Source organism: Balaenoptera physalus (assembly GCF_965194825.1).
Source record: "Balaenoptera physalus genome assembly, chromosome: 6".
In the NCBI taxonomy this organism is placed as follows: domain Eukaryota; kingdom Metazoa; phylum Chordata; class Mammalia; order Artiodactyla; family Balaenopteridae; genus Balaenoptera; species Balaenoptera physalus.
In genome coordinates this window covers 119,418,180-119,445,629 of record NC_138885.1, presented here as the reverse complement: position 1 = coordinate 119,445,629, position 27,450 = coordinate 119,418,180, and the positions used below count along the sequence as shown (strand labels likewise).

The window sequence follows — 27,450 nt, the reverse complement described above, 5'->3', positions numbered from 1 at the left end:
GTGGGAGCACAAAACACTAGAAAACTGGGTTGAGACCATATTGCTAAACCAAGCCATGTGAATTTAATGCTGCAGATACTGGCTTTGAGCAGGGGGCAGACACAATTCAGAGCTGGGCTTCCAAAGCCTTTGTCTGATAACCTAAGTAAGGTGGACAGGGGCTGGAGGTGCCCACGATGGACCACGTGTTGGGACTCAAGTGCCCAAATTTGGGTGATGGCTGAGCACTCACGAGGACCAGACCTTGATGTTGCAAGAATGATACATGGTACAATAACATCAGTGAACATTTAGTAAGTACCCGTGATGAACTTGGCACTATGTCCTTTACTTGGGTAATTGTGGTTAATCCTTAGTAAATAGCTCGGTGCAAACTATCAGTCCTTTTTGCAGAGAAGAGTCTAAGCCCCTCACCCCCTACACCTGCCCCACCACCCTTGGAGATGACCAGAAAGAGGATGGGCATTTAGGTTTGGAACTCCAGGGGGAAGCTGGGGTGGACATTTCTCTTTGGGAGTAATGAGTGATATCAAGTGATTGCTGAAGTCAGGGGAAGCAGTGAATGTGAGGGACAGCAGCAGAGGGGGAAGCATCTAGGGATGCGAGAAGAGAACCAGAAGACACTGTCACAGGGAAGGCGAAGAAGAAAGAAGGCTCTGCCCGGAGGTTAAGTGACAAGGACTGAACATTGACAAATGCGTTTGAGGTTCAAGGGGTCAGAGCCAAATTCGGATGGAATGGTGAGGGCAGAGGCTCAGTGGGGTGGCCTGAGAATAGATGGGAAGTGAAAGTAGAGGCAGCAAGGAGGACACTTTCTTTGTTTTAATAAAATAATACTTTTAAAATTAAAATAGTATTACCTTCTCATCATAGACGGTCAGAAAATATCTTTTTATGCAAATGTGATTTTTTTTTAAGTTTTATTTATTTTTGGCTGAGTTGGGTCTTCGTTGCTGCACGTGGGCTTTCTCTAGTTGCGGCAAGTGGGGGTTGCTCTTCATTGCGGCACGCGGGCTTCACATTGCAGTGGCTTCTCTTGTTGCGGAGCACGGGCTCTAGGCGTGCGGGCGTCAGTAGTTGCAGCACGCGGGCTCAGTAGTTGCGACATGCAGTCCCTAGAGCACAGGGGCTTCAGTAGTTGCCGCACGTGGGCTCAGCAGTTGTGGTGCACGGGCTTAGTTGCTCTGCGGCAGGTGGGATCTTCCCAGACCAGGGATTGAACCCGTGTCCCCTGCATTGGCAGGTGGATTCTTTTTTTTTTTTTTTAGCAGGTGGATTCTTAACCACTGCGCCACCAGGGAAGTCCCCAGAACATATTTTTAAAGTATAAAAAAAATAAAACAAGTGATACCACATGAACCCATCAATTGAAGATCATCACTGATAGCATTTTAGACATTTTTATGCATTTTTGCTTATAGCAGTCATATCAATTACACAAAATTTATACTGCTTTTCCTCCCACTTTAGATTAAAATGTAAAATTTACCCGCAGTACTAGTTTGGGTGCTTTTGGCTGCAAGTATCAAAAAACCCAACTAAAAGTGGCTTGAACAATAAGGACAATTTTTATCTCACATAACAAGAAGTCCAGGGGCCAATCCAGACTGGTTAAGTTAGGGGCTCAGTTATGTCTTCAAGGACATTAGTTCCATCCCCACTTTTGCTCTGCCATCTTCAGCTGTTGGAATAGCCTCTTAGGCTGCTTACTCACAGTCCTAAGATGCCTGCCATAGTTCCAGGCATCACAGGCAAATGACAGCACCCTGGAGCACGAAAAGAGCATAGCCCTGTATATCCCGTTTTTTTGTTTGTTTTTTTAAAAAATAAACTTATTTATTTATTTATTTTTGGCTGCGTTGGGTCTTCGTTGCTGTGCACGGGCTTTTCTCTAGTTGCGGTGAGCGGGGACTACTCTTCGTTGTGGTGTGCAGGCTTCTCATTGTGGTGGCTTCTCTTGTTGCAGAGCAAGGGCTCTAGCCACGCAGACTCAGTAGTTGTGGCATGCGGGCTTCAGTAGTTGTGGTGCACGGGCTCAGTAGTTGTGGCACATGGGCTTCGTTGCTCCGCGGCATGTGGGATCTTCCCGGACCAGGGCTTGAACCCGTGTCTCCTGCATTGGCTGGCAGATTCTTAACCACTGCGCCACCAGGGAAGTCCCTATATCCCGTTTAGACAACTAGGAAAGGCCTATTTAGAAGGCCTCCAACCTATTTCCCTCCCCATCTCAACCTGGAGCAAATCACCGTGTGACCTGGAGCAACTGACTTGATCTCTTGGTGCCTTGGTGTTCTTTGCCAATGGGAATTATACCCGTGTTTGATTCATAAGGTTGTCATGAGAACTGACAATCTGTGTAAAGCACTTAGAACAATGCTTGGCACATGATTTGTGCTCTAAAAATATTTGCTATTATTATCTGATGTCAAGAATTGCGTCATATTCCTCGGTCTAACCAATCATTTGGCAGGGCAATGAGAGCGCCAGTTGGCTTGGACCAATCAGGATCCACCCACCAGGGCTGGGGAGGGGCTCACTTGGAAGCTATGACTGTTCATAGGCAAAACAGGGGTTAGCAAGGAAAAAAGGGAGAGTTGGAGAATGGGTATTAATCATCCAACAGGATCTGCCACACCTGTATTTTTTTTAATTTATTGAATGCTTAGTTGTACCAGGCACTATGTCAAGCATTAATTAATTAATTAATTAATTAATTATTGGCCTCGCTGGCTTGCGGGATCTCCTCCCCTCACACACACCTGGGATCGAACCCATGCGCCCTGCAGTGGAAGCGCAGAGTCTTAACCACTGGACCACCAGGGAAGTCCCTTGTATTGTTTTTTAAAAACAATGTTTATCGACATATGAACACTGTTCTATATGTGTGTATTCTGTTTTGTTTTTTTTTAACTTTTTATTCTGAAGTCATTTCAGGCTTACAAAATACTTGCAAAAAAGTACAAGGAGGTCCCATACACCTGACACCTAGCTTCCCCAAATGTTCACTTCTTACTTTTAACTAGAGTGTTAGTATCAAAACCAGGAAATTAACATTGATACAATTCTAAAAATCCCTTTACCGTCTTTACTCAAATGTTACCAGTTGTCCCCCAGCGTCCTTTTTCTGGTCCAGGATCATGCAATACATTGGGTTTTAACTATAAACACCATTTTAAAGCTGCACAGATGTTCGCAGAACCTTAACTCTTCCCTTACTGCCGGACCTGTTGGCTGTTTACAACGTCACCATTGTGTACATTTCAAATGATATATTTGGGGCAGATCTTTTGGGCAGGTGGCTAAAAAGGAATTACTGAGTCAAAGGATATGAATATTTTTAAAGCCTTGATGCATGTTGGGAATTGCTTTCTAGAAAACTGTGCCAGTTGATACCTCCAGAAGTAATGTATAAATACTCATCTTCCCATATTCTTAGACGCCTTCAGAATTGTATTACTGTCTTTAATCTCTGCTATTTTGATAGATGAAAATCTTATCTCATTGTTTAGCTTGCATTTCCTTGATTCTTTTGAGGTTTAACATTTTTTCATGTATATATTAGCCATTTATCCCTTTATTAATTGGGGGTCTGTGTTCTCTCATTTATTTAAGGTCTTTATATATTAAGTAGATTAACTTTTTGACAAATTTGAGACAAGTATTTTCCACAAAATTTTTTTTTTGGCTTTTTCTTTTGTTCATATTATCTCATAACATAAAGGTTAAATTTTTTTTTAAGGAACCGGAAGAGTAATTCTGTCCCTTGTTAAGTCTTCAGTTGCTTTTTGTCTGGGTTTAAGAGTAACATATGCCTATTAAAGAAAATTAGAAAAACACTTATATTGCTTTTAGCCCTAGAAAGTCTTCCACTGTCCAGAGATTGGACATGTATTTAATTTTCTTCTAATTTGCTATGTTTTAATTTTATGTCCTTAGCACTTTAATTCACCTGGCATTTATTTTGGTGTATTCTGTGAAGCATGGGTCTAAATTGCTCTTTTCCAAATAGCTAATCAGTTATCTAAGCACCTTGCTTTCAGCACCACTAATAACTAATCTTTCTGCTTCCCACTGTCAGTGTTAGCTATTGTTGCAATAATGCCGCATAACAAGCAAATCCAAAACTGAGGGGCATACAACAACAAGCATGTACTTCTCATTCGTGCCCCTGTGGGCAGGTTAAGTTTCAGCTCATCTAGGCTGGACTGGCTTCCAAGCTGTGAGTGGGATCAGGTCACTTCCATGTGTCTTTCACTCTCCTTAAACCAGCAACTAACTACCCGAGGGATGTTCTCATGGTGAAAGGCATGGCTACAGAGACCAAGTTCAACTGTAATAGCACATTTAAGACCTCTGCTTGTATCATTCCATTGGCCAAAGCAAGTCACAAGGTCAAGCCCAACATCAGTGGTGCGGGAGAAATATTTCACCTCCATGGAGATGGTGCATAGTCACATGGTGAAGGGTGTGTTTTCAGGGAGAGATGAAGAATTGAGAACCGAAATGCAATCAGTCTACCACACCCACGGAAACAGTCTTTCAGGAAACTAGGTTGTGTTAAGATAAAGGCAGAACAGAATCTAGATAGGGACCCAAGGTCAAGAGAAGTTTGTTTTGTTTTAATTTCTTTATTTTATTTTTGGCTGCGTTGGGTCTTCGTTGTTGCGTGTGGGCTTTCTCTAGTTGCGGCGAGCGGGGGCTACTCTTTGTTGTGGTGCACGGGCTTCTCATTGCGGTGGCTTCTCTTGTTGCGGAGCACGGGCTCTAGGTGCGTGGGCTTCAGTAGCTGTGGCACGTGAGCACAGTAGTTGTGGCTCGCGGGTTCTAGAGCGCAGGCTCAGTAGTTGTGGCACAGGCGTCTAGCTACTCCGTGGCATGTGGGATTTTCCCGGACCAGGGCTTGAACACTTGTCCCCTGCGCTGGCAAGCAGATTCTTAACCACTGCACCACGAGGGAAGCCCCAAGAGAAGTTTTTTAGGCAAGGAGGTACTCGAGTTTGCTTATATAGACTGAGAAAAGGGGTAGAGGGGTGGGTGGGCACAGAAATTATTTACCCTAAAAAGCATATTGGTTGAAAGCAAAGGAATTGGAGCTGGGCCTGAGGTTTCCAATAACAACTGTGGATAATGAGAGGAGATCTCAGCAAAGTAAAAGATCTGCCAAACAGAGGCAGACCTTAACCTTGACAGTGCCCCCCAAGCCAAATGTCTGCAAGCAATGAGGTATTATCAGGTATAAAGTGTAGGAGGGGGTGAATAATGAAGCATCAGTCTGGCTGGGGCAGAAGATTCTCATGGGAGAGGAGGTGAAACCAAAGCAGATTTGGAGCAGATTCGTTCTGGAAGTCTTCCAGAACAGGCCGGGGGAGGGGAGGGTGGCTTCCTAGCCCTGCATGAGTCCCCCAAAACACCCACTCTCATTCCTTATCCCCAGCCTTGCCCAGCTCCCTGCATTTCCTAAAATGTATCTTGGATGATTAGCTATAATCTTGTAAATGTGTGTGTAGCATGAGATTAGATTTAGGATTCAGTCGTCTCTGTATCTCTGCAGGCTCATGCTTGAGCCTGCATTTCCTGTTTCAGATGACAGGGACTGTGTTTTAATTTCTCAATATAATGCCTGGCACAGCCTTACCTGCAGAAAAGTGTGTTCACAGTGACTTTTGATGAGGTTCTGTAATTCTTCACTTTGCATGTATAGACACGGATTTAGAGACATGCAAGCTCCCTTGGCCCGGAAGGGCCTTCTACAAACTAGCTTGTCAGTCTTCTCACTCCCGCCTCTTTTGCGGCATACACAGGGGTTTAATTCAATTCTATCTGATTTTTGTTTATTGAGAGCCTTTTATGTGCCAGACACTGAGAAGAAGCTGAATTGTGGGTAAGGAGACAGGGAGGGAGCAGGCTATAGCTCCGGCCTTTAAGATGTATCTACATAAGAGAAACTTCATGTCTGGGGTTACTGAATGAAACCCAGGATTCGGTGTTGGGATTACAATTCATTGGGGAAAATTTAACCCACCTCTTGGCTTGTTTGGGGCGGGGGGAGGAATGAGGCCTCCAGTTCATTGTGTGTAATGATCCTATACCTCTATACTCTCCACACTGGGGACTCAGTCTTTAGATTCAGCTATCTAATAAGGGTACATCAGAGGGAGAGAAAAAGTGTGATTTGGGGGTCAGGTTATCTAGCCTCTCTCAGGCCAGAGCACAGGCCGAAGCCCAAAAAGCAAGAGAAGAAAACAAGAGCAGTGCCTCCCCTGCTTCCCTCCCCAACTATCTCCCCGCTGGGGAGATAGCTACCTTCACTGTTTGCAGATTTCTTTCCCTCCCTGTGCTGGGCTAGGGCTAGAGCTGGAGCCAGAAAGAGCCCAACCTTAGCTCCGGTTTGCCCAAATCTGTAGATGTCACCACACCTGTCTTTACAATTCCTTCCAACCCACTGACCTTAACAACTTCTAGAACTCATTGGTAAGGCAGCATGGTGTGGAGGGGCGGTGGTTAATGAGGTGGAAACCCCACTGGTCTTGGGATACCTTGGGTCCTAGTCCTGCCTCTGCCATCCATTGCTGTATAATCTTGGTCGAATCACTCCCTCAGCCTCTGTGGCCTCTTCTTATCCTTCAGGGCATGGCTTACATGTCACCTGCTCAGGGAGGCCCTCCCCCATCTAAATTGGCCCTCTCTGTCCTCCATATCATTGCCCCTTCTGTTCGATTTCTTTATAGCACCACAATTTGTAATCACACACAGGTAGCTATGTATGTGTATATATACACGTATATGTAAGTATAGATAAATACATATATAATTATATTTGTTTGCTCATTTGGTTTGTTTCTCTGCTGGATTCTAGATTGTAGGCTCCAGGAATGAAGAGATTGTGTGTCTTTGACCCTTGCATTCTCAGAGCCTGGCACAGTGCCTGGCACAAAGGAGGACACAGAAAAGTAATTTAGTGAATGAATAAAAAGAATGAATGGCAGCTGACCCATGTGATCTCCCAGGTTCCTTCCAGCTGAAAAAGTTTATGAGGCTACGGTTTCCCGCCAAGAGGCCCATTCCAGGGCCTCTCTCAGAGTTCCCCGTTGGGAGAAGGTGGGAGGGTGTGGGGCCGAGCCCCGGACTCCAGCGATTTTATACCGGGATTAGCGCAGATCAGAAGCCGGCTCCGGCCACGCCTCCCGATCGGCCAGCCGGGGGCGGGGCCAGGCCGCCTGCAGCCGGGTGATATTCCGGGCGTGCACCAGGCCAGGGGCGGCGAGTGGGCGGGTGCGAACGCGAGCCAATGGAGGGGCCGGACCAGAACGCCCCCAGTCCCCCAGCTTGCGGGTGCAGGGGGCGTGGCCCCAACCCCTCAGGTTCCCCAAGTGGGGGCCTGGGCCGAGCCGTCGCCTAGCAACGCCCCGCCCCCTGGGCGGCCTCGGGCGCCTACCCCCAGCATGGCCTGGCAAGGCTGGCCTTCGTCGTGGCTGTGGGTCGCCAGCTGCGGGCTGCTGCTCCTGGTCCTCGTCCTGCTCGTGAGCCCCAGCAGCTGCCGAGCGCGGCGGACCCTCCGCAGCCTGTTCACGGCGCGTAGCCAGCGGCTGCTCTTCCGAATCGGGTTCGTGCCGGGCTCCGGCGGGATGCGGGGCTCGGGAAAGCGGTCGCGCTGGAAAGGGGGACTGAGAAGGGTGCCGGGGGAGGGTTTAGGGGTTCTGACGGGGCTAGGGCTAGGGGATCCAGGGCCAGAGAAGAGCGATCGGAGAGGCAGGCTGGAGAAGCCACTGATCTGGGGGGACTGAGGAAGAGAAGTTGGGGGTGGAAAATTGGGCTGGGCTGGGGAAAGCAGTTTGCGGCGGGGGGGGGGTGTGGGGAGCAGGCCAGGGTAGCCAGAGAAAGGGGGCGTTGAGAGGACATCTGGAGAAAAGAGCCAGATGAGGGGCTGGAGACAAGGGAGCTGGAAAAAGAGAGCAGGTGCAGGAGCCCGGGCTCCCGCCACCCCCGCAAGTTCCTCCAGTGGCAGGTGCTGGTGAGAAGCATGTCTCAGACCGTCTAAGTCTCACGTGAAACCGCTAACCCCTTCCATGTGTCCCTGTCCCCCTCCCCATCGCTCAATTCCCTACCATTCAATGTAAGCTCTTCTGTCCCAACAGAGAGTCCCAACTCTGTAGGTCAGTCTGTCCCTTTCCTTCAGTCCCCTCCCCCACCAATCCTGGCCCCAGTCATAAGCCTCAGGCTGTGAAATCCGACCCTAATCACTCAGCCTGACTTGTTGCTGGTTCACTGACCTCCAATGACTTTTTCCTTTCTGACCACCCCCACTCCCACCCCAGTCCTCATTCTTCCCTTCCAGCTACTTCGACTCCTTCCTGGGCCAAGCAAGGTTGGCGACCAGCCCTGTTCTGCCACAGAAACACTAAGAGGCAGCGAAGGAGCCACAAGAGGAAGGCTTCCTAGGGTCTCTATCCCCTTCCCATTACCAGCAGGGCAAGGGGGCAGGACCTCAGGCCCCAGTTGAAGGACAGTGATGTTGGGCCTGGGAACTATGGGAGCCCTGGCCCCAGGCCAGGCTCGGGGGAGGACCTAAGCCGGGAATTTCCTGAGTTTCAGAGAAGACATTGTACAATTCACCCCTCCTCCCCGACCACCCCAGATATCCCAGAAGCTTCACCCCTAGGATTGTGCTCACACTCACTCTAAGACAAAGAGATATAAGGGCCCAGTGGGGGGAAAACTGGAAAAACATAGGTTGGGGGGGAATCTTGCACATGTGCCTTTTGGGGCATTCGCATCTCTAATAGCCCAAACATTGGTCACATTCTCAGTGATGCTCCGACTAAGTCACCACTGCTCTGCATTAAAATAATGAGATTTACAAATATTCAAATATCTGCATATTTAGGATTAAAAAAAAATTTCTCCTTACAACATTTATAGAAATTTTATTGCTCTATTTGGGGAGGGATTTTTAAATCTACTTCCAGCTTTCAAAATTGGTAACATTGAAATCACACAAATGGCCTGAGGAAGTGAAAAATAAAGGTTCCACAAGAGACTGGAATCAGAAGTCCTGAGATCAAAATTCCCAAGGTCGCCACCTCAGTATCCTGAGGGTTTGGCTATTCCTAGAACTTGGGGTCTGGGAGTTTCCAAATCCTCAAACTTGGAATTCTCAGAGAGCTTCTTTGGAATTCAGTATTCTGTGGGCTTTCCTGTGGCTGGATTTCAAGGTTGCCTTGGAACCAACTCCCCAAATTTGCAGAGCAGAAGGGCGTGCCTGGAATCAGAATCCCAGATCCTGCCCCTCCAGGGTCTGGGAAACAATCAGTCCAGTCCCTTGGGGGAGAAGCCACTGGCTGCTGGGAGGGACAGGGGGTGTTAGCAGGAAACGGTCTGAGGGAAATGGGCAGGTGTCAATGCTGTGAGGGTGCCTCCAGGAAGGATGGAGAGGGAGGGGGACAGGATGGGTCAGGACATGATGGGAGGGGCAGAGCAAATGGGCACACTCCACCCTAAATGTGTGGCTGAGAGGACCACAAGTAGAGGATTCTACTGGAGGCTGGAAAGTGGATGATGGAGATAGGAAGCAATGGCTGGGAGAGGAGTCGTTGTTGATGTTATCATTAATAACAATACTCACTGGTGTTTGACAGCGTTATTAAGGGCTTTCCTCAAACATAACCACCATTGTCTTGGGATGGGGATAACTGGGCGCAATGCAGGGTTGATTTGGGCTAGCCTGAGGCAGACACACACATTTGGGACTCTGCGGGGCCTGGGAGGCAGCGTGTAGTAGTTAAGCATATAGCATGTGGGGACAGACAATCTGCTTTTGAATCCTAGCTTTTGTGCCTTAGTAGCCACGTGACCTTGGACAAATAACTCAGCCTCTCTGTGCCTCAGTTGTTTGCATCTGTAAACGGGCCTGGTGATAGTGCCTATCTCACAGCGCTCCTGTGAGGATCAAATGAAATTCTACATAGGGCCTGGCTTGTAGTAAGTGCTCAGGAAATGTTAGCAATTGCTCATTCTATAGCATGAGGGATGGGTGGGAGGGAGGATACATGGCGGTGGGCCATGGCTCCTTCTGGAGCTTCCTTTGTTTTTTTTTAAATAGGCGCCCAGATAGCTTGTCAACTTCCTTTTTTTTTTTTTTTGGCTGCACCATGCGGCACGTGGGATCTTAGTTACCTGACCAAGGATCGAACCGGTGCCCCCTGCAGTGGAGGCACGGAGTCTTTTTTTTTCTTTTATAAATGTATTTACTTGTTTATTTATTTTTGGCTGCGTTGGGTCTTCGTTGCTGCGCACGGGCTTTCTCTAGTTGCGGAGAGCTGGGGGCTACTCTTCGTTGTGGTGCATGGGGCTCTCATTGCGGTGGCTTCTCTTGTTGCGGAGCATGGGCTCCAGGGTGCGCGGACTTCAGTAGTTGTGGCACACAGCCTCAGTAGTTGTGGCACACAGGCTCGGTAGTTGTGGCGCACGGGCTTAATTGCTCTGCGGCATGTGGGATCTTCCCGGACCAGGGCTTGAACCCGTGTCTCCTGCATTGGCTGGTGGATTCTTAACCACTGCACCGCCAGGGAAGCCCGAAGCATGGAGTCTTAACCACTGGACCACCAGGGAAGTCCCTCACTTTTTTTTTTTTTTTTTTTTTTTGGAGCTTCCTTACATGCTTCTACTCCTGTCTTCCAAGTCTATCCTGCCCATGTACCCATCAGGAAATCCCACATCCCTTCATTCGTTCAGTGACCCCCCCCTAACTGCCCTGGGTCGAGACTGTGGGATCACTGATATGAGCAGAGTCTGGTCGCCGTTCTCAAGGAGTCGGGGAGAGGAGCATGTGAAAAGGGACCCTAAGTGGCAGGAGGCAGGGCATGACAGTTTCCCCCAGGAGGAACAGGGTGTGCCTGAGGAGGCTGGGATCCGGAGTGTGTGCTCCCCTATGTGTGCCTCCTGCTTCATGCCTCAGTTTCCCTTTTGCCCCTTTGCCTTCTCAGTGGTAGTTGAGGAGGTTTGAGTAGAGAAAGGGCCCCTGAGCAGAGCCTGTCTGCAGGGGGTGGGGAGGGGAGGGGGGTGAATGGGGAATTAGGCTGGGAATGTCTTGAGAATGTCTGAGAAAGTGGAAAGCGCCTGGCCTCTGCGGATGGACAAGGTCACACGGTGATTTGCTCCAGGTTGAGATGGGGAGGGAAATAGGTTGGAGGCCTTCTAAATAGGCCTTTCCTAGTTGTCTAAACGGGATATAGGGACTTCCCTGGTGGCGCAGTGGTTAAGAATCTGCCAGCCAATGCAGGAGACACGGGTTCAAGCCCTGGTCCGGGAAGATCCCACATGCCGCGGAGCAACGAAGCCCATGTGCCACAACTACTGAGCCCGTGCACCACAACTACTGAAGCCCGCATGCCACAACTACTGAGTCTGCGTGGCTAGAGCCCTTGCTCTGCAACAAGAGAAGCCACCACAATGAGAAGCCTGCACACCACAACGAAGAGTAGTCCCCGCTCACCGCAACTAGAGAAAAGCCCGCGCACAGCAACGAAGACCCAACGCAGCCAAAAATAAATAAATAAATAAGTTTATTTTTTAAAAAAACAAACAAAAAAACGGGATATACAGGGCTATGCTCTTTTCGTGCTCCAGGGTGCTGTCATTTGCCTGTGATGCCTGGAACTATGGCAGGCATCTTAGGACTGTGAGTAAGCAGCCTAAGAGGCTATTCCAACAGCTGAAGATGGCAGAGCAAAAGTGGGGATGGAACTAATGTCCTTGAAGACATAACTGAGCCCCTAACTTAACCAGTCTGGATTGGCCCCTGGACTTCTTGTTATGTGAGATAAAAATTGTCCTTATTGTTCAAGCCACTTTTAGTTGGGTTTTTTGATACTTGCAGCCAAAAGCACCCAAACTAGTACTGCGGGTAAATTTTACATTTTAATCTAAAGTGGGAGGAAAAGCAGTATAAATTTTGTGTAATTGATATGACTGCTATAAGCAAAAATGCATAAAAATGTCTAAAATGCTATCAGTGATGATCTTCAATTGATGGGTTCATGTGGTATCACTTGTTTTATTTTTTTTATACTTTAAAAATATGTTCTGGGGACTTCCCTGGTGGCGCAGTGGTTAAGAATCCACCTGCTAAAAAAAAAAAAAAAGAATCCACCTGCCAATGCAGGGGACACGGGTTCAATCCCTGGTCTGGGAAGATCCCACCTGCCGCAGAGCAACTAAGCCCGTGCACCACAACTGCTGAGCCCACGTGCGGCAACTACTGAAGCCCCTGTGCTCTAGGGACTGCATGTCGCAACTACTGAGCCCGCGTGCTGCAACTACTGACGCCCGCACGCCTAGAGCCCGTGCTCCGCAACAAGAGAAGCCACTGCAATGTGAAGCCCGCGTGCCGCAATGAAGAGCAGCCCCCACTTGCCGCAACTAGAGAAAGCCCACGTGCAGCAACGAAGACCCAACTCAGCCAAAAATAAATAAAACTTAAAAAAAAATCACATTTGCATAAAAAGATATTTTCTGACCGTCTATGATGAGAAGGTAATACTATTTTAATTTTAAAAGTATTATTTTATTAAAACAAAGAAAGTGTCCTCCTTGCTGCCTCTACTTTCACTTCCCATCTATTCTCAGGCCACCCCACTGAGCCTCTGCCCTCACCATTCCATCCGAATTTGGCTCTGACCCCTTGAACCTCAAACGCATTTGTCAATGTTCAGTCCTTGTCACTTAACCTCCGGGCAGAGCCTTCTTTCTTCTTCGCCTTCCCTGTGACAGTGTCTTCTGGTTCTCTTCTCGCATCCCTAGATGCTTCCCCCTCTGCTGCTGTCCCTCACATTCACTGCTTCCCCTGACTTCAGCAATCACTTGATATCACTCATTACTCCCAAAGAGAAATGTCCACCCCAGCTTCCCCCTGGAGTTCCAAACCTAAATGCCCATCCTCTTTCTGGTCATCTCCAAGGGTGGTGGGGCAGGTGTAGGGGGTGAGGGGCTTAGACTCTTCTCTGCAAAAAGGACTGATAGTTTGCACCGAGCTATTTACTAAGGATTAACCACAATTACCCAAGTAAAGGACATAGTGCCAAGTTCATCACGGGTACTTACTAAATGTTCACTGATGTTATTGTACCATGTATCATTCTTGCAACATCAAGGTCTGGTCCTCGTGAGTGCTCAGCCATCACCCAAATTTGGGCACTTGAGTCCCAACACGTGGTCCATCGTGGGCACCTCCAGCCCCTGTCCACCTTACTTAGGTTATCAGACAAAGGCTTTGGAAGCCCAGCTCTGAATTGTGTCTGCCCCCTGCTCAAAGCCAGTATCTGCAGCATTAAATTCACATGGCTTGGTTTAGCAATATGGTCTCAACCCAGTTTTCTAGTGTTTTGTGCTCCCACCTCTCCCTTCCATGTCCCCAGCTTTCAGTCAGCCTGCAGTGGTCACTGTCCTGTGCTTTTGCCCCCTTACACCTGCCTTACCACACCTGGAGAAGTCTTTTAAGGCTCACTTCTCAAGATGCCTTCCACCCCAGCACACATGATCTAAGACACTCCAGGAGTAACTGTAACTAATTAAGGCCCAGGTTCTCAGTCTGGGGAATTTTGCAGGCTCTCCCAGGGGGAGGAAGGAAGGAGGGTAAAGTTCAGGACCAGGGAGACTGATATGCCCCTACCTTTAAGTAACAGTTCCTTTAAAGCTAAAAGTAAATGCAACGTCCTCTTTGAAGCCCCTCTGATCACCACAACTCTTTGCAATGCCTGGTCACTAATCTACCTCCAGACTCTGGAAAAATGCCTGCCACCTAGTAGTCAAAAAGAAATGAATGGGGAGGTGCGTGCGGGCGGCCGCTGGTTACCTGCGTTGCGCCATCTCCACATCCTCGGGCCGGTCTTCGCGGCCGCTGGGCTCCGCGTTCGCGCAAGGTCGCGGCTGGGCGGGAGCGATGCTGCCCGGCCCGCTTGGGCCTTGAGGCGGGAGCGGCGAACCGACCCATTAGCTTGCCGACCGCGCCGAGCCCGCAGCCATGTCCGGGGGGGGTCTCCTTCGGGAGCAGCACGCTGGGCTCCTCCACCGTGGCCGCCAGCGGGAGCGGCAGGGGCGGCGGTTTCTCCTTCGGGACCGCGGCATCTAGCCCTTCTGTGGGGCTCAGCTTTGGGACTCTGGGGAGCACGGCGACTCCAGTGACAACATCTGCTCCTTCTGGTGGTTTTGGAACCGGGCTCTTTGGATCTAAACCTGCCACTGGGTTCACTCTAGGAGGAACGAACACAGGCCCGCCGGCCACCACGTCTGCGTCCACGGCAGGCTTCAGCTTAGGCTTCAGCAAACCCGCGGCGTCCGCCACACCGTTTGCGCTGCCCATCACGTCTGCCTCGGCTGGCGGTCTCACGCTCTCGTCTGCTCTGACGTCGACTCCTGCAGGACTTGGACAGAATGCTTTAGGTCTGTCTCTGGGAACTGCAGCAGCTACTTCATCTGCAGGCAACGAAGGCCTTGGAGGGTTAGAGTTTAGCAGCTCATCGGATAAAAAGAGTGATAAAACAGGAACAAGACCAGAGGATAGTAAAGCACTGAAGGACGAGACTCTGCCTGCCGTCATCTGCCAGGACGTGGACAGCCTGCAGAAATTTGTGAAGGAACAAAAACAAGTTCAAGAAGAAATTAGTAGAATGTCTTCAAAAGCGATGCTTAAAGTGCAGGAAGTTATTAAAGCTCTGAAGCAGCTTCTGTCGCTGGCTGCCAGTGGGCTGCAGAGGAACACTCTCAGTATTGACAAACTGAAAATAGAAACTGCTCAGGAGTTAAAAAATGCTGAAATAGCTTTAAGAACCCAGAAAACACCACCTGGACTCCAACATGAAAATACAGCTCCTGCTGACTACTTCAGAATCCTGGTTCAGCAGTTTGAGGTGCAGCTCCAGCAGTACAGACAACAGATTGAAGAACTGGAAAACCATCTTGCCACCCAAGCGAACAATTCACATATCACCCCTCAAGATTTGTCAATGGCTATGCAGAAAATTTATCAAACATTTGTAGCTTTAGCTGCACAACTTCAGTCTATTCATGAAAATGTGAAGGTGCTCAAAGAACAGTACCTTGGCTACAGGAAAATGTTCTTGGGAGACGCTGTGGATGTGTTTGAAGCCAGGCGAGCAGAAGCCAAGAAGTGGCAGAATGCGCCCAGAGTCACTACTGGACCCACCCCTTTCAGCAACATGCCAAACGCAGCAGCCGTTGCCATGGCTGCAACACTTACACAGCAGCAACAGCCTGCTACAGGGCCACAGCCATCTCTGGGAGTTAGTTTTGGAGCGCCATTCGGCTCAGGTATTGGCACTGGCTTGCAGTCAAGTGGCCTAGGTTCTTCAAACCTTGGAGGCTTTGGAGCTAGCTCTGGTTTTGGATGCAGCACCACAGGGGCCTCCACATTTGGATTTGGAACAACAAATAAACCCTCAGGAAGTCTTAGTGCAGGCTTTGGCAGCTCAAGTACATCTGGGTTTAACTTCAGCAACCCTGGCATCACGGCATCAGCTGGTTTGACATTTGGGGTGTCCAATCCTGCCTCTGCAGGTTTTGGAACAGGAGGACAACTCCTTCAGTTGAAGAAACCTCCAGCTGGAAACAAAAGAGGAAAAAGATAAACATATGGGTTGATGTGTTGAGAGAATCCGTAGCAGCATCGTTCATTCTCTGAGTCTATTTTTCTAAAGTTGATGCAGTAACTAAATTGCATCCCAGGAGATTTACGAAGTTTTGATAGTTTTTCCTTACTTCTGAAATTTGAACTCTGTTCTTGTTTGCCATGCTAAACAACTTTTCTCTTGTGTATTTGAAACCTAGTTGTGTATTTTTCATTATTTTGATTCTCAGTGTAAGAAATATTACATCGCTGATTGGTAAATCCTACTACTATTTAACCTAGTGTTTTAGCAATGTTTTTGTTGATAAGGTTTACATTACGTGAATACATGCACATTTGTTTCTTATATAGGTGGTATGAACTCTAGGGCCTGTACCAGAATCACTTTGTTCCTTGATAAAAGGCCTTTTGAACTACACTGCAGGGCATCTTGTGAATATGTATGTAAAATATATACAGGATAATACACACAATTGTGTGTGCATATAGAATATATATTTACAGACCTACAACTTTTGCCTCAGACTGTTCCCCTTTTCTAAGGGTATTCCATTTTTCACCTTTTATGCTTCAAATCCTCAGTGCTTGTAGAACAAGGAGCTAAAGGTACCAAGTCATCGTAGGTATTTGCTTAAAGACTTAGTGAAATGGTTACTGGTGTAAATATTGACCAACTCAACTTCATTGCCCCCAGTCTTGCCCGTTTTTGTTGCCATGTTAATCTTAGCAGCTACTCCAGATGAGGGCTGCTGAGACTCATCAAACCGATTTCAACAACTTTATTATCCTATGTATCCTCATATCTGAGATGAACCTTCAAGAGCATATTTGAACTCCAGACTGGTGTTCTGGGGGCAAAGAGCTATTAAGCCAAATTGATTCTATGCAGGTGAAGGATGACTATTATTTCAGTGGAAACTTTTCTCGCTGTTCCAATAGAGAGTTCTTTCTTACAGGGCTATTGATGTTGACACCAAATGGAGTCGCTTATCAGCCTCTTCTATGTCTTAAGTAAGTGCTTAATTTGGAATAAAGGAACAGTATATTTTAAGAAAAAAAGTATTCTTTGTAGCAACAGTAAACTATCCCCCGTTTTAACAGTGAACAGAGAGCTCCAGGTAATAAGATATATAGACATGTCAGGTTGCATCTGTGTGTCATTTGTGTTAGTATTAGTGACAGAGAGTGGGTGAAAAAGAGAGCCCTTGGAAAGAGAACTGCCTTAGCCATGATTTCAGACAGAAACCGTTAGGTAGACCTATTTTATCTTTCAAGTGCAGTTTTCAGATGGGATGTGAACGTGGAATTTCATTGAAAATAGTTTAATTTTTTTATATAGAAGGTTTTGTACATAATGTGCATCAAGTGAATATTTTCAGAATCATTTTCACCAAGGCACCTTTTTTTCTAAAATAGGTATTACATATACACACACACACACACACACACACACACACACACACACACACACATATATTTTAGTATAACGTTAGTTGGGTTTGATTATAAAAGTGTTGTCAAATCTGTTTTATTTATATGCATATAGCGATGATTGGCTTTTGGAATTGAAATTTTTGCGCCTTGATGCATTAAAATAAGGAAAATGCTTTGTTTCTGAGCATGAAAGTTGTTTTTATTTTTGCATACTTCCCTAATACTGCGGTCCCCAGATCCAGGTTTTGGGGAAGGGTAGGAAAACATGTGGTTTTGTGTTTTGAATTACTGTCAGAATTAAATACACAATTACAACAAACTTTTTTTAAAAAGGACATTGCATTGTGCTGCAAAAATCTGGATATTTACATTTCTTGTGTTTTTTTCTTTATATATTTTACATTTTAATATGTTGACCATTGGGAATTTGTAACAGATCAATTTGTGACAGGAGTTTAAATGTGTCGTCACTGTGTCCATTGTCTCCACTTTGTCCAGAGCCTGTCATTATGTAAACAATAAAATTTACTGTGTCAGTTGCTTTGAATCTTAAAAAAAAAAAAAAAAAAAAAAAAAAGAAATGAATGGTTTGAAATGTTACCCTCACTACTTTCCACTTTGAATTAGGAGGAGTTGAGCTGGGGGAGCCACTGTGGCCTCCGAGCAGGCAGAAGTGGTGCCCTGTGCTTCCTGGTGTGCCCGTCACCCCAGCACCTAGCGCCGACCCATTACAGAGGCATAAGTGTTTGCTCGGTGCGGGGCAAGGAAGAAGAACGGAACTAGCGTGTGTGACTGTCTGTTACGCCCTAGGCATGCACCAAGCCCTCGCATGTGTTATTTCATCGTCCTAAGATAATGGTGTCCTTACATTACTATGAACACACTGGCTCAGAGAGGCTGTGACTACCCCACACAGAGCTAGTAAATGACAGAGCCAGGTCCAGTCCTGGTTTTATCTGACCCGAGTCCAGGCTCTTTCCACTGAAACTGTTTTGCCAGCTGGGGTAGGGAGTGGAGTAGGGAGTGGGGTAGGAAGTGGTTCGGTTAGAGTGGTAACCGGAGGAGAACTTTATGGAAGGACTACTCTACAGGTGATGGGCAGGGGATAGGAAACACAAGGGACAGTGCAGTTCTCCAGGGCTAGGGACAGTGGGACTGTGTCACCACCTCTAGGTCCTGACAGGTGCGGGGAGTGAGCAGTTATGGAACTTGGAGGGACAGAGTTTCGAGGACAGGGCCACCTGACTGCAGTTGTGACCTCTGCTTGTGGGATGACCCTTTGGGCGGGAGAAGAACAAATACCCCAGCCCCACTGGCTCCTGGCCGACCCTCTCCTGTGGGGCTCTCCATTGGCCAAACCCAGCTGAAGCTGGAGGACAAAGGGCCCCCTGCTGTGTCCACCCAGGCCAGCCCTGAGCACAGTGGAGAAGGGTGGAGATGGGTTTGGGGACAAATGGAAGGTAGGCAGCCAAATGAGGCCAAAGAAGATATGTGGGTTTGGGGGCGTATTGACCCTTCAGAGGTGAAGGCCGGATACCACTTTTCACCCACTCACTGAGACAGCTCCTAACCGGCCTCCCTGCTCCCATGCTCCACCCCTCAACCCATTCTCCACTCAGAACCAGAGGGTTTTCTTAAAATACAGCCCAAATCATGTCCCTCCGCTATTCAAAACGATTCAATGGCTTCCCTATAAGGTAAAACTCCAAATCCTTAACAAGACCCAGGAGGTCCTGCAGATCTGGCCCTGCCCACCTCCCCCGTCTCCTCTTAGGCCATGCCCAGTGCTCACCACTCTCCAGGCACACGAGTCTCCTGGAAATTTCTGGAACACCCCAAGCTCTTTCAGCTTTCGAGTAGCCTCCACCGCCTTCACATAGCTTGTTCACTCAGGGAATAATAACAGCATGCCTGTCACTGCACACACACACACACACACACACACACACCATACACCTATACCCACACACTATATACACATATACCCCTACACACACACCATTCATACATATACCCACATATCACATACACACGTATACCATAAACACACCCATATGATACATGTACATATATACACATATACACACATTCACATATATACCACCCATGTACACTCCCAAACACACACATACATACCATACACACATCCATATCATACACACTCATACATACACACACCATACACACACACTATACACACTTACACACAGTATATGCACACATACCACACACACACCATATATACACCCATACCACACACACACACACACACACACACACACACACACACACACACACACACACAGCCTGTGTGACTCAGGCTGCTCTTCGATGCCAGCTTCTCAGAGCAGCTGCCTTGGCCTCTCCAATCTAAGCGGGGTCCCCGTGTGCTGTTCTCTTGGGTGCTGAGTCCATTGTCCTTCAGTGCAGGTATTATTGTTTGTAACAGTACATTTACTTGTGAGGTTAGTGATTAATGTCTATCTTCCCGACTGGTCTGCAAGCTCCAGGCGGGCAGGGGCTGTGCTTATTTCATCCACTCCTGTCTCCCCGTTGTTTAGCACAGCACCTGACACATAGTCTGCCCCTCAGAAATACCTGCTAAATTAGTATTAAAGGGTTGGGTTGAGTCCTGGCTCTGCCATTCCTAACTGTGAGCCCATCAGATGACATTTCACTGTTCTGAGCTCAGTTTCTTCTTAAATTAACTTTTTATTATGGAGAATGTAAAACATGTGAAGAAAGAGGAGAAAAGAGAAGGAGCTCTCATGTCCCCATTTTCTAGCTTCAACACTGGTCAACTTGTGGCTTTGGTTGCATTATCTGTAGACAAGGGAGATTAAAGTGATTTTAAGACTTTTTTGACCGTGACTCACAGTTAAGAAAGACATTTTTTTTTTTTACATGGAGACCCATACACAATACATATATAAATAAAACTGAAACAAAGTTACACAGAACAATAGCAATGCTTATATTCTCATTTTTTTCTAGTCTTTTTTTGAATGTAGGTATCACCCACTTAATTGATGTTACTAATGGGTCATGACCAGCAGCATGAAAAACGCTGCGCTGAATGATCTTCCACCTAGAAAATTGTTAAGGGTCCCCCTTTCCTTGCCAAGGGATGATAGCCAGATCCTGCCCCCTAGTGGTCATGTTTGGAAACTGATCGTGTCTTCCTAGAGGTCAATTTTTGACTGGGGAATAAATTCTTTCCAGGAAAAAGTACTGAGTGCAGGCCCTAGGCCATGCATCTGAGGTGGTGGGCTCTGAGATGAATTACAGCATAGACCCTGACCCCAAGAGTCTTCTCCCAACTGATGACCACAGTGTAATTGCTCTAGGTCTGTGCTGTCCAATATGGTAGCCACTAGGCACTGAATGCTTAAAATATGGCTAGTGCAACTGAGAAATCTAATATTAATTTTAATTCATTTAAATTTAAATATAAAAATCGATACTTGTTCCAGTTACTGGAAAACACTCAAATATGTTTGGAACAAACTTTGTATGTCAATTCACTTTTTCAACTCTACATTTTATAAAATCTAGATAAAGATTCAATCTTTCTGATGAAAATTGAACATCCAAATTGAGATGTGCTGTAAGTGTACTCTACATACTGGATTTCAAAGACTTGGCATGAAAAAAATCTCATTAATAATTTTTTATACTGATTAAATGTTGAAATAACATTTTTAGATATGTTGGGTTAAATAAATATATTACTAAAATTAAATTCACCTGTTTCTTTTTACTTTTTAAGTGTGGCTGCTGGAAATTTTTAAATTACTCATGTGGCTCACACCATATTTCTGTTGGACAGCACTCACAAAGCTGGAGTTCCTTTTGATATCCCTCCCTCCATCCCCTCCTGTGCATCTTGCATCCTTGATGGAGAAGGAGGAAGCCGCGAGAATCCTCATTCAGACTGGGCTATGGATGGGGGTAGGGATTAGGAGTTAAATGTTGGACCTATTAAGGTTGAGATGCCCATGACCTCACCACTCAGAGAGTGGTCCCCACACCAGCAGCCCAGCATCACCTGGAACACATTAGAAATGCAGACTCTCAGGCCCCACCCACCCTACTGCAGCAGAATCTGCATTTAACAAGATCCCCACGTGATCTGTTTGCACATAAATTTTGAGAAGCGGTCAGCTATTAGATAGCCAAGTGGAGATACAGGTGGCAGTTCTTTTCTTTGCTCAGTGACATAGGAAGCAAAGTCAAGGCTGAGAGTGAGGCTGTGGAGCAGGTGCTGGAGTTTTGAAGAGACTGGAGAAAGTGTGGATGGGAATGTTAACATGAATGGAGGAGAGGAACCTAAGTCTTCTGAACTCAGAGTGAGATCAGTCAGTGCCTTGCGTGTTTTTCTCCTCCTTTTCAGTATGTGGGTGCAGAGCTGCAGTTTTGCCTGCTGAGTACCACAAGGCAGAGAGGGGTAACGGAATGGAGTGATTCTAATGATGGATCTGAGCTGGTTAAGGAGGGAATCGAGGCTGGGAGACACAGGGAAGACAGTTCACAGATGGGCAGTCCCAATGTGGGCACGGAGTTGTTGGCGGCAGGGTCCTTGAGCTGGAAAGAGAGATGGTGGTCAGAGCGTGGGGCGCTTGAAATTGAGATCATAGCGGATGCAGTTAATGGTAATGAGAGGTTCCAGGGCAGCTATTATCTTGGGCTGGAAATAAGAGGAAATGGCTGTTGGGTTTTTTTCGAGAGGGGAGTTGTTTAGACAAATGCAAGTGAAATATGAGGAAGGGTTTCTCAATCTGACCAGGAGGGGGGCTGCAAAAGCTGAGAACCCCCCCCCACAGGTGGGGATGACTCAGAAGGCAGAGGTCCACGGTGGGCGGCCATGGGCAGGGTGTGAGAGAACACAGCTGGAAGGAACCTGGGCCTCTTGAGCTACCGCAAATTCCTCCATCTACGTCCTGTTTAGTCTTCCAAACGAAATCATATAGCTGGCCAAACTGAGGTTGTGTTAATCACTGAGTCACTGGGTTTCTATCTCACAAACAACAATAGCAATTGAGTTTCTGCTAGGTCCCAAGCACTTTAAAACTGCTATTTTAAATCCTTACCGTCCTATACTATCACCTCCTTTTATATGGATAAGGATACCAAGGCTCAGAGAAGTAATATGACCAATGTCACAAAACCACTGTTAAGCAATTTAAACAGAACCCAGGTCTGTCTAGCACCAAAGCTGGCTGATAATTACTTTCTCCTTCGGGGATTCATTTCCACATTCCCTGAAGATTCTGATTCAGAGATCTAGAAAGAGGACTCTCCAAGCAAATCTATATATTTTCACAAGCCCCTCGGGTGATTCTGATGGTCAGGGAAGATTGGAAAGCATTGTACCCTGCACCCTGCCTGGCCATCGCGGTGTGGTGAATGTCAGGCTGGTTCTGTAGTCCAGCCTTCCTCCTGGGAAGGAGAAGTTCTTATCTAACCTGATTCCAGCTCTGTCTAGTCTGGTAGAGTCACTAACAACATCACTGTGTGCCATTTTCAATGCCTTTCACATAGATGATTTCATTTGAGGCATTGAAAGTCGTAGGAGATAGGAAAGAGCAGTACAATTAGACCCATTAAACCCATTAGAGATAAAGAGGTGGGCCCAGGCCTCACAGCCACTCCTGGCAAAGCTGGGACATGCTCTTGCTCCTGGGACATTGAATCCACCATTCTTCCCACTCCCTATTTCTTTATGAAAGTGCTAACTAATGTTTATGGATATTAAGGCTAATTTTTAGGGGAAAGAACTCTAATGTCCTTCCCCCTACTCTAATAATCTGTCATTCCTGCCTGAGAGCCTTGCCCTGATGCCAATTTAGAGCATTAGAATTCCTTAAATTCCATGGATGATGGGGATGGGCTGTGCTGAGGCCTAGAGATAAATGAGACTTTGTCCTTGCCTTCCAAAAGGAGAAAGAGGCATATTTACTCCAGGCCAGGTTAAATGCCTCAATTCAGTAATACAAAGCCTTCTGGAAAAGGGCAGCTTCTTTGAGAAAGTTAGTGATAAATGAAAAGACCTCTCTTGGGTGGAGTAACACATAAGCTCTAAGTAACAGGGCATATGGCAGGAGGAATGTGTGGAACCAGTTAGTGGAGCCCTGGGGTCGGGCAGCAGAGAAGTTTCTCTGGATCCTCTGAAACCAAGTCCCCCTAAAACTGAGTTCCCTTACTGACTTTATGATTAACCTCTCTATCCAAAACTTCATTCCCTTTCTTGTCCCCTCTGATTTCAATTCTATGCTAACCGAACACTAATCGAGTCAGATGACTAAAATTGCTGTTGTCGGTAACATCGTTAATATACTAAAATTGTTATTATGGATATCATCATTAACATACAAACTCAGGTTGTTTCTTCTGGGCATGATGAGCTAATGGACCCTGGAGTCATGGATCACCTGGGCAGAGAACTGTAAACAAGAGACATCGCGACTCCCAAAACTATGATTAAGAAATGTCACAGAAATGTCATAAAATGATGATTAATCCCCGTCTCTTTGTGCTTCCCCTTTAAAAAGCCCCCTAACTCAAAGACCAAGTTGGAGTGGATTTGAGGCTTGCCTCCCACTCCACTCCCTTGCTTGGCGCCCTGTAATCAACCCTTACTTTGCTGCAAACTCCAGCTGTCAGTGTTTGGCTTTCCGTGCCGTGGGCAGGCGAGCCCTTTGCTCGGTTTTACCCCCACTCCAGTCAAGTTTTCCCACCCACTCCCTGGGGTCCATCTGGGCTCCAGGGAACCACTCCACCCCCTGTCATCAATCACTAAACTTAGGCTACTCCATCCCTAAAATAAACATCAGCCTGATGCCTTTCATCCCCCAACCTTCCTGCGGCCACTGACTTGACTCTCCTCCCAGAGCAGGGTCACCAGAAAAATACATGACACCCACTTAAATCTGAACTTCAGATAAGAAACAAATAAATAGTGTAAGTATTTCCCAACATTGTATGGGGCAATGGGACATACTTATGCTAAAAGTGATTTGTTGTTTGTCTGAAGTTCAATTTAACTGATCGTCCTGCATCTTTCTTTGCTGAAGCTGGCAACTTTACCCCAGGGGTACCACCAAGCTTCCCCCGTCCTCCCAACCTCCCTCTAGATGGCTGTTGACAGTCTCTTGGCTCCCTGTTGCCCTAGGGTAAAATTTCAATTCCTGGACCCCTGCTTCCTTGCCCAGCCCTATTTCTTACCACTCTCGCCCCACTCCACCCGCCCCATCCAAGATTGCTGGGACAAGGGGCCCTAAGCTCCTTGCTTCAGATGCTGTTCTGTCTGCCTGGAGAACCTGCTTCCCTGCCCCTGCACGAGCTAGGCTGATTCTTAAACATCCACCAACATGGAATCAGGTGTTACTGCCTCTCCAGAGTCTTTCTTTCTTTTTTTTTTTTTTCCCCAGCCGCCATGTGGTGCGGCTTGTGGGATCCTAGTTCCCCGACCAGGGATCGATCTGGGTCCCCTGCAGTGGAAGCCTGGAGTCCTAACCACTGGACTGCCAGGGAATTCCCCCTCAAGAGTCTTTCTTGAAACATCCCTCACTCCCACACCATGCTCCTTTTTCTGGGATCCCACAGAACCAAGTGAACACTCCTCTATCCCAGCACTGGTAAAATTGACAAAATTGTAATTATCTGGTCTTTTACTATCTCCCTTAGATTGTGAGTTTCTTGAGGTCAAGGGCTGTGTCCTTCAGTTTTGTCATCTTTAGAACCGGAAATTCCTGTCTGCTTGGCAGACAGTAGGGCCTTAATTAATAATCTGCTAAGGATTCTGCAGATAAGGCCCTATCCCTTTTATCCAGGCATACAATGGGGTCCAGAGAAGGAGACATCACTATTGACTACCTATTGTGAATGGTCACCCTGGGCCTGGGGCTTCTGATGTTCTTTTAGGATTATCATTGTCAAGAAAAAAACATTGCTTGCCATTCCAGTTCTACAGGATCAAGCCATTGGTCACTGCAGTCACCCACCAACAGTGCACCCTGAGGGGAATTCCGGGTGGGGGAAAAAAAAAAACAACAGGAGGCATTCTGTGCTTTGGATATCAGTGTCCTTAGATAGTTAAGATGCATATCTAAGAAAAAATTTTAATGACCCCAGATTCTTGCATCTTCCCATACATAGAACACTAAAATCATCAACTTGAGATATCTGTTCTTTGTGATCAGCAGTAACCTTTTTATGCTTGAATACATGTTTTTCCCAGCAAAAAAGATCCTGTATATTCCGGCTCCTCCTTAATCTCTTTGGAGCAGTTTCTCAGAGCTATCTGAGAGGCTATGGTCCTTAGTAAGGTCCCCGAATAAAACTTAACTCACAAGTTTTACGTTGTGTGTTTTTCTTTCAGTCAACACAATCTTGATTCCATGATCAGAAAATGGGCTCAGGAGAAAGAACATGGAGCAAGGCTTGTGTTGGGCTTGTCTGTGTGCATCCCCACGGCCCACTTTCCCAGGGGGTGGATGTGATTGCTGGCTGGAAAATGAATCCGCTTGAAATCATTGTAGCAGTTCTAGAAAGTGGAGCGTACTTTCTGGAGAAGGGGCCCAAGTGCAGGCAGCATGAAGGGATGTCAGGAGACGCGGCCAGATGCGGCAGGGCTTTGCAGTTCATGAGGGCTCTGTCCTGTGATCCAGGGGTAAACTGATATTGAGCAGAACTGTACTTGCCCCGGTGCGTTCTTGCTCCCTTTGGGAGGGGACTTCCTAAAGTGAGGTCTTTGACCCCAAACCGAACTTACACTGAAGGGTTGGGGTGGCTGGGGGAGTTAGCCCACCATAATGTCCACCAGTGCCCCTGAGTAACTCCTACTTAAGTTATATACAAACAAACATACACAGTGTGTGTGGAGGGGGCAATTTAAACAACACCTTTATTTTAATTGGTCTCAATACAGTCCAAGTGGTAACCTTGCTTACTATGCTTTCTAGTAGTAAACACACTGCTTTCACTTATGTTTAGTATGCAAATGAGCTTCCAGATGAGTCCACAGGTTCCTCCTTCCTAAGCCTTGCTCTGTGAAAGAGCAGGACTGGCCGCTGGAGATAATAATGTAAAGAAAAGTGCTTAGTGATGGGTTTGGAATCCCGAGGTTGTCCAACCGCATTCATTTCAAGCTGTGTTTTGTCAAGTCACACCCCTCCCCATTCAAAAAGGAAAAGTGTCAACAGGCTGTGAACAACATTCAGTGCAGTGCAGATCTGCAGCTACTAGCACGAGATAAGCACCTTAAACAAAGCCGTTCATCTACCGGTAGCCTTTGCGTAATGGAAAAAAACCATGGACTTTGGAACTACGTAAACTCCGGCAACGTTTCAAAACTTCCCAGAACCTATTTCCTTGCCTGTAAAATGGAATGACTAGTACATTCTACCGTTAGTGGCTGTGAGGGTTGAGACTACAGGTGCAAAGCCCCCAACACAATGTTGTGCACTGATTGTAGTGATCTACACCCCAGGATTTCTGACTCTAAAACACCTGCTTTCCTGGTTGAAGTAACTTCAGGCAGGCAATGTCTTAGTTCCCAGGGGCAGAGGTTCTAAGTTCCATCTATCTCTGCATTTGGACGTTTGAAGTTTAAAACTTGAAAAGTACATTTGGCTTCAAAGCATAGACTTGTCAAGGATGTTCATCACTGATTTATGTTTCATAATGAGAAAAATGGGAAACAATTTAAATGTCCTTAAAAGTAGGAAACCGATTTAATAAATCAGCAATAGCTGTGTGATAGAATACTTTGTGGCTTTAAAATTATGCTTTTGAAGAATATTTAGTGACAAGAAAAATGTTCGTGCAAAAATGTGAAGTAAAAAAAAAAGCGACAAGCAAAACATCGTATAAAACAAGTCAAATACGTAGATATATATAGGCAAAGAAGCATCAAAAGCAAGCGCTTGCCGCTGGGAGTCGGGAGGAGTGGGAAGAAGTGATCTTTTCCTGTAGTTTTGAGTTTCCAACAATGATCACGTAATGCCTTAAAATCCAAAGACACTAGGAAGTCCTCAGGGACTTGGGAGGAGCGCGAACAGGGCAGACGCGGGCGGGACCGGGGCGGATGCGGGCGGGACCGGGGCGGACCCCAGCGCCCGGCTGGGGCCTGCGCGACGGGGCGGGGCGTGGAACACCAGTCCAGTCCAGGCCGGCGAGGGGGTACTCAACTTGCGACACCGGGAGGCCGGGGACGCACCGTCGGGAGCGGCAGGCAAGCCAGGGGCCCGGGGCCGGCGGGAGTGGGGGGCCGCGGGCCGGCGGGGACCCGGCCAGGGCTGGGGCGGCGCTGGGATGGGGTCGCAAACTTTCTTGGAGTGCGCAGCGGGCCAGAATGGGGCTGTGTCTCCCTCACC

General features: G+C 47.1%; 2 protein-coding genes and 1 pseudogene across 3 annotated transcripts in view; 2 read left to right on the top strand and 1 right to left on the bottom strand.

Annotated features, from left to right (window-relative positions):
* LOC309662885 (putative hydrolase PNKD) overlaps window positions 1–27,450 on the bottom strand; it is a 751,075-nt gene that overhangs the window by 46,204 nt on the left and 677,421 nt on the right. The gene's annotated exons all lie outside the window — the stretch shown is intronic.
* The window catches only part of LOC309662890 (cyclin-Y-like protein 1), a 187,288-nt gene that overhangs the window by 77,858 nt on the left and 81,980 nt on the right, over window positions 1–27,450 (top strand). The gene's annotated exons all lie outside the window — the stretch shown is intronic.
* LOC309662939 (nucleoporin p58/p45 pseudogene) lies at window positions 7,443–17,621 on the top strand (annotated as a pseudogene). The gene is made up of 2 exons: window positions 7,443–7,673; window positions 13,803–17,621. The product of its transcript is annotated as a nucleoporin p58/p45 pseudogene (transcript).